The following is a 19004-nucleotide window of genomic DNA, read 5'->3' on the forward strand; positions in this document are numbered from 1 at the left end:
GTAAAACTAAAAATGCTACAATGTAAAAAACGTTAATTTTTTTTTTTAATTTTGAAGCGTTTTCGTTCACTTCACAACAATGTCAGTAAGACAAGTAAAACAAATTGACAGAATACTACTCGAGACATGTCGAACCATGCATGCACGTGCAAATGGAATTTCACGTTGTCGACGATTAACAGTGCAAAAATAATCGATAAAATTCATGAATCCTGATAATACAGCTCAAGGCTAATACTACCTATATAATTTCATTACACAATGAATTCTTTAACACAACAAATACTATTTGTACAAATCGGAAGTTTCTTTTTTTTTTCAGTATATATATATATGTATATGTATTTTATATGTATATGCATATGTATATGCATGCATATATATATATATATATATATATATATATATATATATATATACTCTTCAAAAAAGTAGGGGTACTTTATTAAGAATTTACAATTGCCAAAATTGTAAAGTATATTAGCTGTGTGGAATCATGGTTATATGATAATAGTGAATTAATTGGGCAAACATTACAATCGGTAGTTCATTATTACAGTAGTTTTTATGACCACCAAAGATTTTGAAGGACGATTGGGGTCAGAAGTGAAATTTGAAAGTTGACATGTTTTTTATCAGTATATCGCAAATTCATACAATAAAAATGACTAAAACAAAACAATAACAACAGAATGAAAAAGATTGGCAGAAATAATGTTCCACAATGATTAATCGTCCTTCCTGGAAATTGCCAAAATCAAGAATGACACCCCATGCACGTATACGAGCAACAGCGTGATGCACGTGCAAACTATGGAATGTTCTTTACTAGGATGTCTGTGGTCAAACGTATGTTCGGTCTGATAGTTGATATTAACATTAATATTTCAGGTTCCCCTACTTTCTTTGAAGAGTATATATATATAAAAAAAAATATTATTATTATTATTATTTTGTTTTACTTCATTCCTAATTATTTTAAGCTAGGTACGGCCCTGTATTGGCAATGTATTAAACCCTGCTAATCTTTTGGATCCATGTTTACATTGTTTTAGTTGTCACACCACTGTAAAACGTGTACTTTAAAAGCACTGAAATATTTTATGCTGTATTTCAAAATCATAAAATTGAATCACAAAATAGACACAAATCAGGCGTGATTCTTACAAAAGTAACACGGATTAAAATTGAAATTTAGTGTATGGTTGTCATAACTTTCCATTCAGGAAAATATATGCATTTCTGGGATTTTTTTTTGATTTTTTTCGAAGGAACCAACAGCATGCTCCCTTACCTTGTAGAATAGCCAGTGCATCGTACCTTAAATGTATTTGAGTACTAGTATACTAGTACCTCCGATCATGCCAACATTATCTCCATGTCAGGAGGCTATCCCACACCCACACTCACCCAGCGACCTGCTTGAAGTATGAATGAAGTACATTACTTGGGCATTTTGCACGGAACAAAGATAAAACAAAAGCTACAAATTCCATGTTTCTGATTGTATTGCATTTTAAAAATTCACTTCCATTCATCTGCTGAAAGAGTGACCAAACAAGTGTCAATGCCAGTTTCCCTGCTCTATTTGGAGTGTATTGATCTAGACTCATTGCCTTGACACAGCTTTCTCAAGTAAAATATATTTCAAGAAAATTACATAGGCCTATAGCATTTGGTTTTATATACCTAAAATAACAATAGCAAAATAAACTAATCATTTCTTGTTTATTAATTGTTAGACTTAATGCCAGCTATTTTCTAAAGGTGATACATGAACACACTTTGCCTATATGTCTTTCCTGACAACTTTTAAGTTTTATTTTATTCTAATGAAGAGACATATTATTACATATTACATGGAATTTATGATTACAATAAATTAAATCTGTGCCTGTCTGAAATTAGGCCTCTTACGTTCAGACCTGTTGGTGTGAAGAAATATTTATAACGCTTTTAGTGTAAATAAAAACGGTATGTTAAAGATTTGCAGGATGTCATTGGTTAACATTTCGTCTGGAGGATGAGTCCACAAATGTGGAGTTCAACAGAATGACAATAGAATGCGATGGCTTTTGTCACAGGAAAACATATTAGCGCCCATTTTATACTCTTTCTTCAGTCCACATACCAATGGTGTAGCCAGCATGAGGCAGACGAGGCGCTTGCCTCATCTGGAATTTCCGCCGATTTATTTTATTTTCCCCCATGACACTGATATTTATTTTACAGGTGTTGGTTTGCCTTGGTGTTTTGTTCCTCTCTGGCTATGCCCCAGCATACACACATAATGTAGCGGTCAATAAAACTGAACATTTTTATATATTCTTTTGTTTTAATTTTCTCAAATTAGAAATTCTAATTCATATGCATACAAAAACAAATTGGCGAATGGTAATACCAATATCCTAGATATATGTCTTATTCCCAAATGAAGAGGCGGGATTTAGCTCAGTCGGTTGAGTGCTCGCTTGAGGTGCTTGTGTCGCAGGATCAAACCACCTCGGTGGATCCATTCAGCTAATTATGTTTTTCTCGTTCCAACCAGTGCACCACAACTAGACAAAGGCCATGGTATGTGTTTTCCTGTCTATAGGAAAGTGCATGTAAAAGATCCCTTGCTGTATTAGGAAAAGACATAGCGGGTTTCCTCTGATGACTACGAGTCAGAATGACCTAATGTTTGACATCCAATAGCCAATGATTAATTAATCGATTTGCTCCAGTGGTGTCGTTAAACAAATTATACATTATCTACCAGGAAGTCTATTTCACATATATCCGTCTCTATATACTTTTATCTCGACTTACTTTGTCTTTACAAGTTGTCCAGATCAATGAAAGAAAATATAAATCCGTTCACTTGGCTTTGTAACAAAACGGCGGGCAAGATGTGGCCCAGTGGTAAAGTGCTCGCTTAATGCACAGTCGGTTTGGGATCGATCCCCATCAGTGGGCCCATTGGGCTACTTTTGGCTCCAGCCAGTGCACCACGACTAGTACGTCAAAGGCTGTGGTATGTGCTATGGGATGGTGCATATAAAAAAAGAGTAGCCCATGAAGTGGCGACAGCAGGTTTCCTCCCTCAATATCTGTGTTATCCGTAACCATATGTCCGACGCCATATAACTAAATAAAAATGTGTTGAGTGTGTCATTAAATAAACCATTTCCATTTCCTTTGTAACAAAATGGGCAGGATTTAGGACTGAGCTCAGTCGGTTGAGTGCTCGCCTGAGGTGCTTGCGTCGCAGGATCAAACCATCTCGTTGGATCCATTCAACTCATTGGTGGGTTTTTTTTCGTTCCAACCAGGGCACCACAACTGTTCAAAGGCTGTAGTATGTGCTTTCCTGTCTGTGGGAAAGTGCACATAAAATATCCCTTGTTACTAATGGAAAAATGTAGCGGGTTTCCTCTGATGACTACGTGTCAGAATTACCAAATGTTTGACATCCAATAGCTGTTGATTAATTAATTAATGTTCTCTAGTAGTGTTGTTAAACAAAACAAACTTTTGTAACAAAACGTTCCCTTTATTAAGGGTTGCCTTTTGTTTGTTATTGGGGATTGTTATATACATGTAATAGCATAATATTGAAAATTCAAACATTTTAACACTGGCGAATTTTGATCTGGATTGAAATAGATTATTTGAAGTAATAGTTTTGTTTTGTTTAACGACACCACTAGATCACATTGATTAATGAACGATCAGCTACTGGATGTCAAACTGGTAATTCTGATACGTAGTCTTCAAAGGGAAACACTCTACATTTTCCCATTCATTCATTTCATCTTATTTTTGTGCTTATATCCAATTAAGATTCAAGCATGCTGTCCTGGGCACAAACATCAGCTATGTGTCCAGGGCAGAGGGTTAGAGGTTAGTGAGAGAGAAGACGGTGCAGTGGCCTTACACCCACGTATTGAGTCATAAAACTCACTCTGGGTGTATGCCGGTACTAGGAGGCGAACCCAGTACCTACCAGCCTTATGTCCGATGGCTTAATCACTATACCACTGAGGCAATTTTTTTCCATTAGTAGCAAGGGACCTTTTATATGGGCTTTCCCACAAACCGAACAGAAACATATCACAGTCTTTGATATACCAATCGAGGGGCACTGGCCATTCAAAGATTAAAAATCAATGTGCTCTAGCGGCGTCGTTAAATAAAACAAAACTTTACTTTACTGGCCATTCATCAAGAATGTTTGATTCTACGATCCAAGTGAGCGTTCTACCGACTGACTGAATCCCGCCCCCTAATTTGAAGTAAGGTTTTGGAGTTATTGAAAATACACGTTATCATTCCTGTATGTCTTTGGGCGGAAGTAGCTGCTGATTAATTAATCAGTGTGCTCTAGTGGTTTCGACAATGCATTAAAACATGTTTTATTTTATAAAATAAATCATTTGTAATGTAAAATTGAAGATTGATTCAGTTCTTTAAAAAATAAATTAAACACCTGGAGTTATATATTGCAGTTGAGCAGTTGCCTAACACGGCGATATGGTTCGCTCTACGGCGGCCGCATAAATAGTCTCGCCAGATAATTTTAGAATCTGTATGCTCCCAAATAATGTTATAAAAGGCGAAGTGTGATTGGTTGATGTTTAAATTATTATTTACAGATGAAATATCACTTGGACTTGGGAGTCCACGCAATGTTGTTAGATCTACTGGTAGACCAGTAGAGCTAATTTTAATCAGATTGGGTGTCAAGATGCTGGTTAAGCCAGGGCAAATTACTTCTAGAGATAAGTCAGGTCAGTATTGCACACTAGACATAGTCGCAGGCAAGGAGGTAAACTATTGTCTTTAAATGTGATACCAGGTCTGCGGGCGATGTCTCGAACATTTTGACATGCACTATGAAATCAATTGTAGATTACGTCCTCCGTCCTCCGTCTGCTCGTGTAGTGGACAGCCGTTCAAGTGAGAGCTACAGGATCCGATACAGCTGCAAGTTTAACACATAGTATTGTCAGTGACCACATTATTCCCAAATGCTAAATTCTATTTTTAGTATATGTTTGAAACAAATAACATAAATGTTTGTCCAGAACGTGTGTGTGTGTGTGTGTGTGTGTCCACCACTCATATTTGGTTGCTTAAATCTCACACAATTAACTTAGCCAGGATTTTATATTGGATGGTTGGGGAATCAACACTGTTTTTTCCACACATGCCAAAGGAAACTACAAGGTTGTGGGGGAAACTATGTGATTGAGTGAGTGGGGACATGAATTATGACTGAGCCAATGCAATTATTCAAAGCTCACATTTTGGTATTGTTTGGCTCAATTAATTTTTGGTGGGCATCTCCCGACTCACTCCTTGGGCTTCACCGTTACCATATATATAGTTAGTTTAATCCTATTGGCTCGAACCCCGTTATCAACCCTTGTTAGACATGTATGAATGAACTTAACTGATGGTAACGATGACATACATTAATCCGGCTCAGGAAAATCCTTTGTTTTTCAGTTTCTGTGTGATACCTGGGAAGCATCCAGCAGAGAAATACTACTTTAACATCTGTGTCCGTATCAGATCCGAAAAAAGCAAGCACTGCCAGTTAAGTCATCAAGGAACAATCAATAATACTACAGTTGGACACATCACAATTGTATCACTTTAGTACATGTCCACCACCATCTCTTGGAAATCAGTGGAACTGTGCTTCTGAAGCAGCTGTTTGACTCACATGCATAACATCAGCTGCTTAGAAAGTATTAATGGTTGTGAACCAGATTAAAATCCAAATGGAAATGTCTATGTAGGGGTGGGATTGAGTGGGTGAGGAGTGACTCAATTTCTGGTTGCCTGGAGTACCATCTGGAGCAGGGCTCTGAATTTTAAAGCCTATTTCATATATTAAAGAGAGTATTTTTTGTTCTTTAAATAGGTAATAGTGACTCTTTTAAATAACCCTGCTTGTACTCTACAAGTGTGACCTATTGTTTTAACTCTAGACCAGTCAGTGTTAGGATCATGACAGGAGCAGGTCTCTTATACTCTACAAGTGTGACCTATTGTTACAACTCTAGACCAGTCAGTGTTAGGATCATGACAGGAGCAGGTCTCTTATACTCTACAAGTGTGACCTATTGTTACAACTCTAGACCAGTCAGTGTTAGGATCATGACAGGAGCAGGTCTCTTATACTATGCTTCATGAACATCGTTTATAGGATTGTGATGCATTTCACAGGTTGCTAACACAGAGAAAGGTTCTGACATCATTTCACTTTTGAATGATATTCCGAATTAAATTAAATGAACCTCCCTCCCCCCATATTAGTAGCTCTACAAGCAAAGCCAATCCTAATATGATAGACCACCAGAAAGGTTGAGTAAGAAAATATTAGTAAATCTTTTAGAAACTGTTCTTATTCAGTTAATTGTCAGTTTATAAGGTTCCACTTGACAATATTGAAGAAAAGTCTGCAATACTCCAAATTACCATACACCAATGAGTTTATTAAAGAATCTGGATTCATGTAACTCCATTATGTCAGCTTGATTATTGCATCAAAAAAAGATTTTGTAAAGAGATTAAAGCGGTGATGGATAGCAAAAGTGACCCTTCTTGGTAGACACATGGGCCGAATTTATGAAAGCCTGTTTTTCTTAAACATAGGTGGTTAAACATTGTAAATGTATGTAGTTACACATGTAAGACATAAACAGGCTTTATAAGTTCAGCCCATTGGGTTATCTTCTCTGTCAACAAATGTTCCATGGCTGCAATACTAAAGTCCTGGTTGTTACAAGTGCTTAGAAATCCCTTACTGCTATTCGGAAGTAAACTAATACCTAGCTATGCCATTAAACATCCATTTCTCTTTCTTCAGACCTTGACTATGTGGCTTAAATGTGTTCAAAGGAAAAACATACTTGTTGTACATTTTCTGCATTAGGTTATTTTTAATTTTAACCATGAGAAAAACAAAAAAAGATATCTCCCCCACCCCCCCAAAAAAAAATCAGCTCTAAATTCTTATGTAATTATTTTAAAATAATAATTTAAATGGGAGATCATCTCTTCTGACTTGTAATCAAAATTAGTCAACCTGCAGTCACTTTTTGAGCAGACATAATTTACATATAGTTTCTACAAGTACTACGTTAATACAATATATAATCAGTGCTCAAGTGTCAAAGTAGAAAATATTGATATACCAGAATACAACTACAAGATGTCAAATTATGTCAAGACATCTGGCCATATTGAAGTGTTTAAACTTTTGCCATCTGGAGTAAATCATGCTAGTAACACAGGCACAGTAATCTGATTCCTGTGTGAATATATGACTTATCAATAACTTGACACAGCTTAATCCAGTGCAAGATATACAATTACTGGCCTGTAATGACAATACCTTCACCCCACTGACCTGTATACCAGCAAGGATGCAACCAGAGGGCATCTGGAGTGGGTGGCATGCAAACAGTCCCCCTTTCAAGAATGAATCTCCTTGCTTAGAATTTATTTCTTTGAAAATTGTAAATATTAACCATAAACCTTTCTCGTTACTACTAAAGTTCATTACAAAAATTAAGCTCTTTCAAAAATGTCTTAATGATGCATTTGACTAGAACACAATATATAATCAAAAATGTCTTAATGATGCATTTGACTAGAACACAATATATAATCAAAAATGTCTTAATGATGCATTTACCGGCCTCGGTGGCGTCATGGTAGGCCATCGGTCTACAGGCTGGCAGGCTCGAATCCCAGTCGAGGCATGGGATTTTTAATCCAGATACCGACTCCAAACCCTGAGTGAGTGCTCCGCAAGGCTCAATGGGTAGGTGTAAACCACTTGCACCGACTAGTGATCCATAACTGGTTCAACAAAGGCCATGGTTTGTGCTATCCTGCCTGTGGGAAGCACAAATAAAAGATCCTTTGCTGCTAATTGGAAGAGTAGCCCATGTAGTGGCGACAGCGGGTTTCCTCTCAAAATCTGTGTGGTCGTTAACCATATGTCTGACACCATATAACCGTAAATAAAATGTGTTGAGTACGTCGTTAAATAAAATATTTCTTTTTTTTTTTAATGATGCATTTGACTAGAACACAATATATAATCAAAAATGTCTTAATGAACATGCTAATTTCAGCATATGATATATGCAGTTTAAGTATTCTATGATGAATAACATTTTTAGAATACGTTATGACACTGAACAAGCACATGTTGTAACAATGAATCATAATGGAATGCCAATTAAATGTGTCATGTGAGACTCAAATGCTTGCTGTGTGCATTATTTCCTCATCTCCTCACATTACAACTGTCAAATGGAAAGTGTTTCTGGGAACAAGGTCACCAATGAATTAGTACTGACAAAAGCTATTAAATAAAAACAAATTCATATTGTTCATCAGATGTGAACAATCGAGAAAGTCCCATGCAAAAGGAAACGTTTGAAAAACCAAAACTAAAATCAGTTAAAAGCATATATACTGAACAAAAAAAGAAACTTCCGATTTGTACATATAGTATTTGTTGTGTTAAAGAATGCATTGTGTAATGAAATTATATAGGTAATATTAGCCTTGAGCTGTATTATCAGGATTCATGAATTTTATCGATTATTTTTGCACTGTTAATCGTCGACAATGTGAAATTCAATTTGCATGTGCATGCATGGTTCGACATGTCCCATGTAGTATTCGGTCAATTTGTTTTACTTGTCTTACTGACAACGCTTCAAAATTTGTAAAAAAAAATTAAAGTTTTTTACATTGTAGCATTTTTAGTATGTCAAGAATACCCAATAATTTACGCGAACGGGCGATTGGCATGCTTGATGCTGGCATTTCGACAGAAGATATTGCAAGGCATGTTGGGAGTTCTAGTAGAGCGATACGAAATCTTCGCGTAAGATTTCGAACGACAGGAAGCACCAATGACTTGCCACGTCGTGGACATCCACGTGTTACAACGCGTGGTCAAGACCGCTATATCATGAACACGCATTTGCGCAATCGATTCCAAACTGCCACTGCTACTGCTGCTAACACACCTGGGCTTCATAACGCAACGTCATCGTCTAAATCGTCTTAATTGGGCACGTGTACACACTCGTTGGATACGGCGACGCTGGAATACTGTTCTTTTTTCGGATGAATCGAGATTTTCTTTACAACGTGGTGATGGCAGGGTGCATGTCTACCGTAGGAGAAATGAACGCTATGCTGACTGTTGTGTTCTTGAACGAGATCGTTTCGGGGGTGGGGTTGTGTCATGGTCTGGGCAGCCATTGCCCATGGTTATCATTCACCACTAGTCGTCATTGATGGCAATTTAAATGCTCAACGTTACCGCGATGACATTCTCGCTCATCACGTCATTCCTCTGTTCCATAACAACGCCAACATCTCGATTTTTCAACATGATAATGCCACCTCTCATACAGCTAGAGACACTGTAAATTTTCTTAGGACAAATAACATTGATTTCATTGATGACTGGCCCGCTAAAAGTCTTGATCTCAACCCCATCGAGCATGTCTGGGATAGTCTGGACAGACGATTGAGGCATCGTCCCAACCCACCCGCTAACGTCAACGAACTTCGTCAAGCGCTCATTCAGGAATGGAACAATATTCCACAGGCAGAAATCAACACTTTAGTCAATTCTATGCGCCTGCGATGCACTGCAGTGGTCAATTCAAGAGGTGGTCATACCCGTTATTAAGTGGGTGGGTTTTTTTTTAACCCCTACCACACTTGGTCAAAATGTCTCCCACTTTCTGTTAACCTATGGCCATGATTTTTACACCAAACGATGCATCATGGAACACTCTTTAAACGCATATATAACAATTATTCCCCCGGTTTGTTGAACATAACTGTTCAAGCAAAGTTAGCGGAAGTTTCTTATTTTGTTCAGTATATAAACTGACGATCAAAAGAAAGTATACCAATTATTTTTTCAAAGTATTAAAAACAACACAAAACACAAGTTGATGCAAATGTTATATTTTGAAAGTATAATAATTTGGCGATAAATAAACACGAGTATACTCAATAAAACCCATAAAATGATAATATCACAGTTCACAACAGCACTAGGGGTGAAATGTGCGATTTCATAAAGGACCACTCATAACGAAGGTGAATAAATTTGACCACAAAGAACATGTTTCAATAGCGTGTATGTCCACCATGTGCAAGTATGCAAGCATGGACCCAACGTTGAACAGATTTCCATCATTGACAATAAGGTCTGTCCGCTGTTGGCCACAGATACCACCCCAAACCATAACAGATCCACCACCAAATGGTTCAGTCTCCTAAACACAGCACAGAGCTGTTCTCTCTCCTGCACATCGGTATATCCGAGTCCTGCCATCAGCTCTGAATAACTGGAACCTGCTCTCATCAGAAAAGAGTACACGTTGCCAGTTCCGATGTTACCAACGTTGAAACTGATGTGCCAAACATAAATGTGGAAGTCGATGTTGCCTCGTCAATGTCATCCCTCTGAATGGTCGATAGGCCCTGATACCATGCTGTCATAGTCGACGAAGTACAGTGCGATGACTGATGACATGTCCAAGGCCAGTCGCTGCAGATGACGTCACAGTGAGGAATCTGTTACGTAAGTGTAAGATGCAGAGATGGCGGTCCTCGTTGGCTGTTGTGACGCGGGGTCTTCCACTTCATTGTCTGTCTGCAGTCCTGCCAGTCACCCTGTAACACTGTATCAACCTGGTGATCATCAATTTTGTGCAGTTCAGGATTCTTGCCACATGGGCATAACTCGCACCCAACTGCACCATACCAATAGCTCTCTCTCTTTCTTCAGCAGTTAGCCTTGCCATGTTCTCTGGTGTTTTACTGTTGACTGAGGCATATTCTAAGCAATGGCACCCTTTTTTACACCCTTATGTGCATGAGTATCATGTTTCTCGTGCAGTATAAATTTGATGAATAAACTCATTTTGCACGTGCGGCATCGCCCAAACGCAGCAATGTGCGACTATTCATCATTGATTGCATTATAACGAACAATACTGGAACCTATCTAACCTTCCATGAATGTGTATTGTGTCTATTTATAATAAAAATAATTGGTATACTTTCTTTTGATCGTCAGTTTTATATATATAGTGTGTTTTGTGAGTGCTGCACATCTAAATATATCGGGCAATTCATAAAAAATGGCCCACATTTGACATGAATACATAGACAAAATATATATGCAACACTGAACATTGGAAATTTCCACAAAATCTGTATATTCAGGAGCGTCGGAAGCAATTAAAAGTTCATACAGCCATGAAAGCAATGTATATGAGATCTATGTGAGCACCATAGGAAGAAAAAAAAACTTTCCGACGCCCTAATATTATGTTGTCCACACATGGTAGTATTTAATACAGTTTACTTTTAAAATGGTGTAGGATACAAAATTTGATGTCAAAAATATTATCCCATTAAGCAGGTGCTCAACATCTAGATTTAGGTAATGTATGTACTAAAAACGATGGTCAATTAGTCACACAATCTTTGACCAACCCAAAAGCTTTTCTTCCAAGATAAAATGCACTTCACACCCCCCCCCCCCCCCCCCCCCCCCCACTCGCCTTGAGATTTCTTTTAGAAGTTCTTCTACTGTGAACTTGTCCACATGACTGTCCACTTTCTCTAATGGAGGGTTCCTCAGGTTGCATTTGGGGGACTAAAAAAGGAAATCTCAAAATATGTGTAATATTTTAATGTTAAATCAGGTTGTACATTGAACATGGCTGGCAGCTCCAGGTTTAGATCAATCCATTTTTTTTTTTATTCTCAAAAACTGTTCCATATATTTGTGCATGTAGACAATAAAAATATTTTTGCCAAAGGCACCTTTTATAAAATTTGATGATTTTTTGTTGTTATATTTAGTGAACACATTCTTCAGATAAATTTAGATTCATTCACAGCCAACACTTATTATTTATTTACTTTTTTATCCTGAGATACATGTATGTGTTACAGTTTTGAACAATGTTGATTTAAAAAAAAAAAGAGAGAGAGAGAAAAGAAACCAACTTTGTAACTGCTCTAAATCCAGATTAGACTACAGATTTATTCCTGGTACATGCATTTATAAATCTTAGCCAAAAAACATGTTCTTTTTATTTTAACAAAAACAAGGTAACTATAAGTAACTATGATGGTGGTGGATGGAAGGTAGACGGAAGGTGCTGCTAGAGAGCAGGAGAGAGAGAGAGAGAGAGATAGAGAGAGGGGGGAGAAATGACAGACAGAAGATAGAGAGACCGATACAGAGACATAGACAGTCCAAGAAACGGAACTTGGTGTCTTCACCCACATTATTCTAACAAATTTATTGCTTGTCGGAAGGCTATGTACATTTTGGGGGTTTAAGCTGTCACCAAACTGCCATATGCAAAGTTGAATTTGGTGAATATATGCCATTACCTATTTCCAAAAGGTTAATTTGAAAACCATCTGTTTGTATGTGTATAGCTATTTTAAAAAATAAGTCTGTTTAGTTAAATGTGGCATCCAGCTTAAACCCTACATTTGTTTTAGCTTGATGAAGAGTATTGAACTTACAGCAGACAATAAAATCATTGAATTCTATATTCTAGTTCTATAAAGAATAAAAGGTTCAAAAAGGTCCTAACATTAACCTTTTGAATAAAGCCATACATCTGAAAGAGAGCATACCGACACACATTAATTTGGTTGTACATGACATTGTGTATTGAATCCTTTGATATCTGGCAGTTCCAAGCATTGTTCACATTCTGTGAGGTGCCCTGTCAGATGGGTATCATTGTTTTAGAGAGAAAGTGCACATGATCAGCTGTTCTGTACAAGTGACCAGCTCACAGTAAAGGAAGGAAGGAAATGGTTTGTTTAACGATGCACTCAACACATTTTATTTACGGTTATATGAGATATTGAGGGAGGAAACCCGCTATTGCCATTTCATGGGCTACTCTTTTCAATTAGCAGCAAGGGATCTTTTATATGCACTATCCCACAGATAGGGTAGTACATACCATGGCCTTTAATGTACCAGTCGTGGTGCACTGGCTGGAGTGAGAAATAGCTCACAGCACACTATAAAAACATATTTGCCAGAACTCATCCCAGTGGCGAGACGGCTTCTGACACATGCCCTTTTGTATTACCTCCTTCCCAGTCTGTTTTCACTTCCAGCCATGAACTCTGTGATAAGGACAGTATGTTAAAAATCTATAAACTCTACCTGTCTGGTTTCGGCTATATGTCCTTAGCAAAAACATCATTCTTTCAGCAAGACGACTTTTTCTTTCCTTTTTTTTTCAATATTAAAAAATTAGGAGTTTAATGAATTTCAATGTTTTAAGTCAAATATGTTAATTCAGCTAATGTATTCATGTTCATTATTCAAGTGTAATGTGGCTCAATGACAGTTTATCAAGGTGTAATAGGATATTTGTTCCCTACCCTCATTCCTACCTGTGGTCTACAGCTGGTATTATCAAGGGCCATTGCTGCTAACTGGAAACAGTAATCTGTGTGGTGGTAGAATATTTATTCCTTCTCAGACCAAGTTGTCACAATCACATTGTTAGACAGTCAGCAGCCACACAGATTAAAATGTGCTGCGTGATAACAGTAATTTTTTTCTTTTTTTTTCTTTTTTTAACCCATTGCACCTTTTTCTTTCTCCCTTTCCGAGACCCATCAATTTCTTTTTCTGTTCGGATAGTGCTTGCTGTCCAACCCTACATCGCAGTCCTTGTCTTGTAAGAATGACAACATTCTAATATTCCAATATAACTGTTTCTATAAAGAATAATTAAATTTCTGATGCATTCATTACAATATTACATTATCTCATTGCATGGTCCAGCCGTAGAAACATGAGTTTGTTCATATCTCAATGAATGTAAAACTCAAGTTGTCAGGGAACGCCATATCTCAGTGAATGTAAAACTCGAGTCGTCAGGGAACGCCATATCTCGGTGAATGTAAAACTCAAGTCGTCAGGGAACGCCATATCTCAGTGAATGTAAAACTCAAGTCGTCGGGGAACGCCATATCTCAATGAATGTAAAACTCAAGTTGTCAGGGAACGCCATATCTCATGACATCATTTTATTATTGAGTGTTATTATTTTAGAACTAAAAAATAAGTAGAGACTAATACATGAGTGGCTATTAGATACCATTTATCTCACGACGAGTTGTTTTAAAATGTATCTAAGGAGTGAAAGCGAGTTTGATAGGTTTTTAAACAACGAGTTCTGAGATAAATGGTATCTAACGGACACAAATGTATTATTCTATTCTTACATATCCTCAAAAACCAGGTTTTAAGCAAATTTTAACATCTTTTTTGACTAAACGTTATTTACAGCCATTGCACTTGTAGCTGACTTATGCATCACAGACATGATTGTCAGGTTAACTATATATCACAGTCTAATTGATTTCCATCGCACTGGTTTTTTATTGGATGTATGGCATTGGTGACCTGGTCATCACCTAGGAGCAGCCAGACGTATGTCTTGAAATTGTTAACACACGTACATGTGTGTTAACAAGTATGTATAATCATAAATAACACAGTGTTCTCACCAACAGGTGTGTAAGAATTCAAAATAAAATATGAACTTTTAGCATTATTATTAGTACGTATGTTCTAAATTTAAGGTGCATTCTAGACAATCACGATGAAGCTAGATGTGTCGTCATGTCTCGACTTACCCCCCCCACCTGGGGGGACTGATATAGCCAGCTATGGAACGCTACTTGAGTATCATGTCGCGTACACCAGGTCATGGTTTGGTGTACGGCGACGCAGTAGTACAGAAGAAGAGGAGATGGAGAAAAAGGAAACGCATGCCAGGGGTGGCACAGGGGGTACCAAAACTGGTGGCTTAACCACCAGCAGTGGTTCCTTCTGCAACACCACCTCCGACCCAACCTAAGTTGACGGGACCTGCCAGCCACTCCGAGGGACGATTTAGATGCAGCAATGTGAGATGCCTTGTGATGGCCTCACCCTCTATTATACCACCTGCTAGAAACTAGCCACTGTCACCAATCTTGCCAGTTCGCAAGGCTGTGGTCTGGATAGGAGCCATTGAGAAGAGGAAGGCCGTCGCTCAGCCGAGCTACCAGCCTGATAAGGCCCGGCCTCCTCCAAACTCAACATCAGCACCAGCACCGTCCCCCTCCGACTCTGAAGCCGTCTGGAAATTGCAGATCGGGAAGATCAGGTCTGGCTTTCTGAAGTTCATGCAGGGGGACACGACGGACAAGACGACGCTGATGGGCAGAGTGGTTGAAGAGGATTTTAGATCCCTCCCTGATGGAAGTGCCTTTGAGCTTCATACCATCAAGTCACCAACCGGCAAGTCGGGACTAGTCCTAAGTCAATGCCGAGGAGATGTCTACCACCAAGCGATCCTGATTAGCGAGATAGATAGCCAGACCATTCATCATATCATCAAAGTTCTCTTTGGCAGTGACTACAGACGTGTCATCACCTTTCTACAAGATCAGAAATGAAAGTGCTTCATCCCCCGATTTGCCACTACTCCACTCATCAGCTTGCCGTAGTCCTTCTCCAAGAACCTTCGCCTTCAGGTAAGGGCTTTATTGGACTTTTAAAAGTTTTTGGCCGTAGCTCAAAATTTTATGTTTATTTTTTTATAAATAGTCCAACACACGTTATTTTTGGCTGCCCATCTAAATTGCTCAAATCACCTTAAAACGTTTTTGACCGAGCACTCTAATTTTTTTTTTGCCAGACATGATTAGGATGTTCAGTTATCTCATTTTGGCTTTAGGTCTCTGACCTAATTTCTAAATTTTTATTCCTAATTCCGCCCACCTCAAACTTACCACCCCCTTCCTGGCCCGGACTTGGTTACTGGCGATGTCAGAGGTTAAGCCCGTGACAGGCGTGTTCGAAACCTTCGTGATATATGAGCACGTAAAATGAGTTACTCTAAATTTAATTATAAGAATTGTCTGTTATTTTTTTACGTTTATCTGGGTATAAACCAAAACAAATCATCAACAAACTTATGTCAGAACAGTTTCACCGATTCACAGTTTGTGGCTGAATTTCTTATTTCTGATGAACGTAAAAGATATCTTAAATGACTGTAGAGTGGTTCAAATCAAAGAATTCTTCTATTGCCCCCACCCCCCACCCCCTTGGACAAAAAATTGCTTTACTTATCAAAAAGAATTACCCATCTTACCCACAAAACAATACCTCTTTTTACAGAAGATAAAGTGGCAGACAGATTTTATAACTATCAATAAAAAAAAAAAGCCTGCCCCAATGGGTATATTTTAATGTCATATGTGAAATAATAATCTCATCCTCTCAGAAAATGTGTGTTGTCTTGTAAGGATCTTCAACAGCATGTACCTACACATGTATGTAATACCTGCTCCATGCAGGTGTGGTGTGACAGCAGCTAAAATTGTCAGTTAAAGATCAACATTTCAAACACAGAAACACAATTTGAACAACTTGGCCATATTTTATGTATTACTATTACATTTGTTTTGTGTACGGTCAAAATATGAAAGAGTATTCTATCTTGAACACTGGATGAACTATGTTTAAAATTATAAAAATATCTAGCTACCCAAATGATAAAAAAAAAAGTACATCAATATGTCTCTTTGGTATTAATGGTTACATTTTCATATTTAATATTTAATAGAGATAGTTATTATATTTGTCTGCAATTAGAAAGTCTATTTGCATGATACCCATGGCCTGGGAACAGAAGATGACACAGAACCAGAGGTCCAATGCATGCCTCATACAGAAGACCCCACATATTAGACATGTCACACATAGCAGCTGTCTTGGAGTCTGGTTCAGCTAGACAAAACACTGGTAGTAGTAGTAGTAGTATATGCATGTGTGTGTGTGTGTGTGTGTGTGTTTGTGTGAGAGAGATACATAATATCAAGACAGCTGTATGCTTGGTACATATGACCAAAATAGCTCTGCGTGTGTTTTACAGATGGCTAAAATAACTGTCTGTCTGATAAAGATTGACATTATAGATGTATTCCACTGCCTAATTTACCACCTTAACTTTCTAATACACAACTTGTATGTATCTAAATGTTCTGGAGGGGCGGGACATAGCCACGTGGTAAAGTGCTCGCTCGATGCTCGGTCAGTCTAAGAATGATTCCCGTCAGTGGGCTATTTCTTGCTCCAGCCAGTGCACCACGACTTATATCAAAGGTTGTGGTATGTACTACCCTGTGTGGGATGGTGCATATAAAAGAACCCTTGCTGCTAATCAAAGAGTAGCCCATGAAGTGGTGACAACAGGTTTCCTCTCTCAATATCTGTGTGGTCCATAACCATGTCTGACGCCATATAGCTAGAAATAAAATATGTTGATTGCGTCGTTAAATAAAACATTTCTTTCTTTCTAAATATTCTGAGAGGCATAAAAACACAATGGGTATTTCACTGCTATTTTATTAAAGAAATGTCATATCATATGACATATTGGTAACAACTGTAATAGAAAGATGATATTGTTCAAATCGGGGGGGGATTGAATAAAATGAGTTTGAAAAACCCCACAACTTGTTTTTTTTCACAATAAAAGAGCATTTTGTCAGGATTACTTATTGTGGCATATTAAAAAAAGACAGGAACACCCCCCCCTCCAAAAAAAAAAGAAAAGAAGGTTGTATTTATAAGGAGACGAGTGTAGGCAACGCATGTGCCAAAAAAAATTCTATGCAACATTGTGCTGTTGCAATAAACACCATGCTTAATATACATGTATATGATATTTCTATAAGAGAATATTTAGTGAAATACACATTGCACTATTTATGCCTCTCGGTATATTTCAAGTTATTCCATTCTACTAAACCACATTTTGCTTTCTTCCCAATGTTATTTATTTTACTGCCATTAACAAATGGATAACTCATTTTCTCTTCACCAATGTGCATTTAAAAATTTGGTGTTTTTTTTTAATTACCAATTATATCTCTTAATATTAGAAATCACTATCACTGATATACAGTTCCCTGACTAATTACTAAACTACTGAAGTATTTCCGTAACATCAAGTCAATTGTGATCCGTTTAGTTCAGTGCTGTTATAGTAAAATTATAATTGTCTGTCAACTGTCTGATGAACCATGCTCATGGGATACTAGTAGTCAGTGTCACCATTGTTCTTAGCTGCCTTCATCTTCTCATACAGGCATCACAGTCTGAAAAAAAATCAAAAAATCTGTACATTCTTTTAAAAAATAAATAAATAATAAAACATTCTATAATCTATAGACATTTGATAATAAAAATGCACTTAAAAATAATCTCTTTTATGATGATGAAAACATTATTAATAATGCATTAGATCTGTTTTTGGTAACATGTTTCAACTACATCTGGAGATCTAAGAGTATATTTTTATCCAGATCATTCACAGCTTACATCAGCAAGCAGATGAGCAACATTCCTGGCAGGTTATTCCACTGTGTGTGCATGCAGTGACGTTACTGTGATTACGTTAGGGCTCAACTTCATCAGTTAACACAGCAGCCTTTTGCAGTATTATCACACAGCAGATGCATCGCAATGTAATACCAACAATTGCATCAGAAAAGAAAAATCACCTTGCATTAAAAAGCTTTAATGTTGTAAATATATTAATTATTATCTGCATTTTATGACTGGACAGTAAATATCAAATGGCCAAGCTGTTCCAGTGAGTGAAATACTATATCATGTCAAATTTAAAAGTTAAAGTTAAATTTTGTCAAAAGAGATTGTGTTAAAATACCATCTTCATTTTTGACAGATAAAGAGGAGACTATTTTATGTAAATAATGCTTCACAACTGGTGTAAAAAGGGACATGGTGTGTACTACCTGTCTGTGGGAACATGCATATAAAAGATCCCTCGCATGGCAGAAACGGGTTTCTTAGCTCTCTCATTATTTGAGTGTTC

At 37.4% G+C, this 19004-nt stretch overlaps 2 long non-coding RNA genes across 3 annotated transcripts in view; one reads left to right on the plus strand and one right to left on the minus strand.

The window, feature by feature from the left end:
• Nucleotides 1–15575, plus strand: part of LOC121374319 — a 38782-nt gene extending 23207 nt beyond the window's left edge. The window contains exon 4 of the long non-coding RNA XR_005958224.1: nt 15510–15575. This is a non-coding gene — a long non-coding RNA (uncharacterized LOC121374319). The remainder of the gene's footprint in view (nt 1–15509) is intronic.
• Nucleotides 15576–17493: 1918 nt separating this feature from the next.
• Nucleotides 17494–19004, minus strand: part of LOC121374320 — a 116468-nt gene continuing 114957 nt past the window's right edge. For both annotated transcript variants that reach the window (XR_005958226.1, XR_005958225.1), the window contains one exon: nt 17494–18264. This is a non-coding gene — a long non-coding RNA (uncharacterized LOC121374320). The remainder of the gene's footprint in view (nt 18265–19004) is intronic.

This window comes from Gigantopelta aegis, chromosome 6, assembly GCF_016097555.1.
Source record: "Gigantopelta aegis isolate Gae_Host chromosome 6, Gae_host_genome, whole genome shotgun sequence".
Classification (NCBI taxonomy): domain Eukaryota; kingdom Metazoa; phylum Mollusca; class Gastropoda; order Neomphalida; family Peltospiridae; genus Gigantopelta; species Gigantopelta aegis.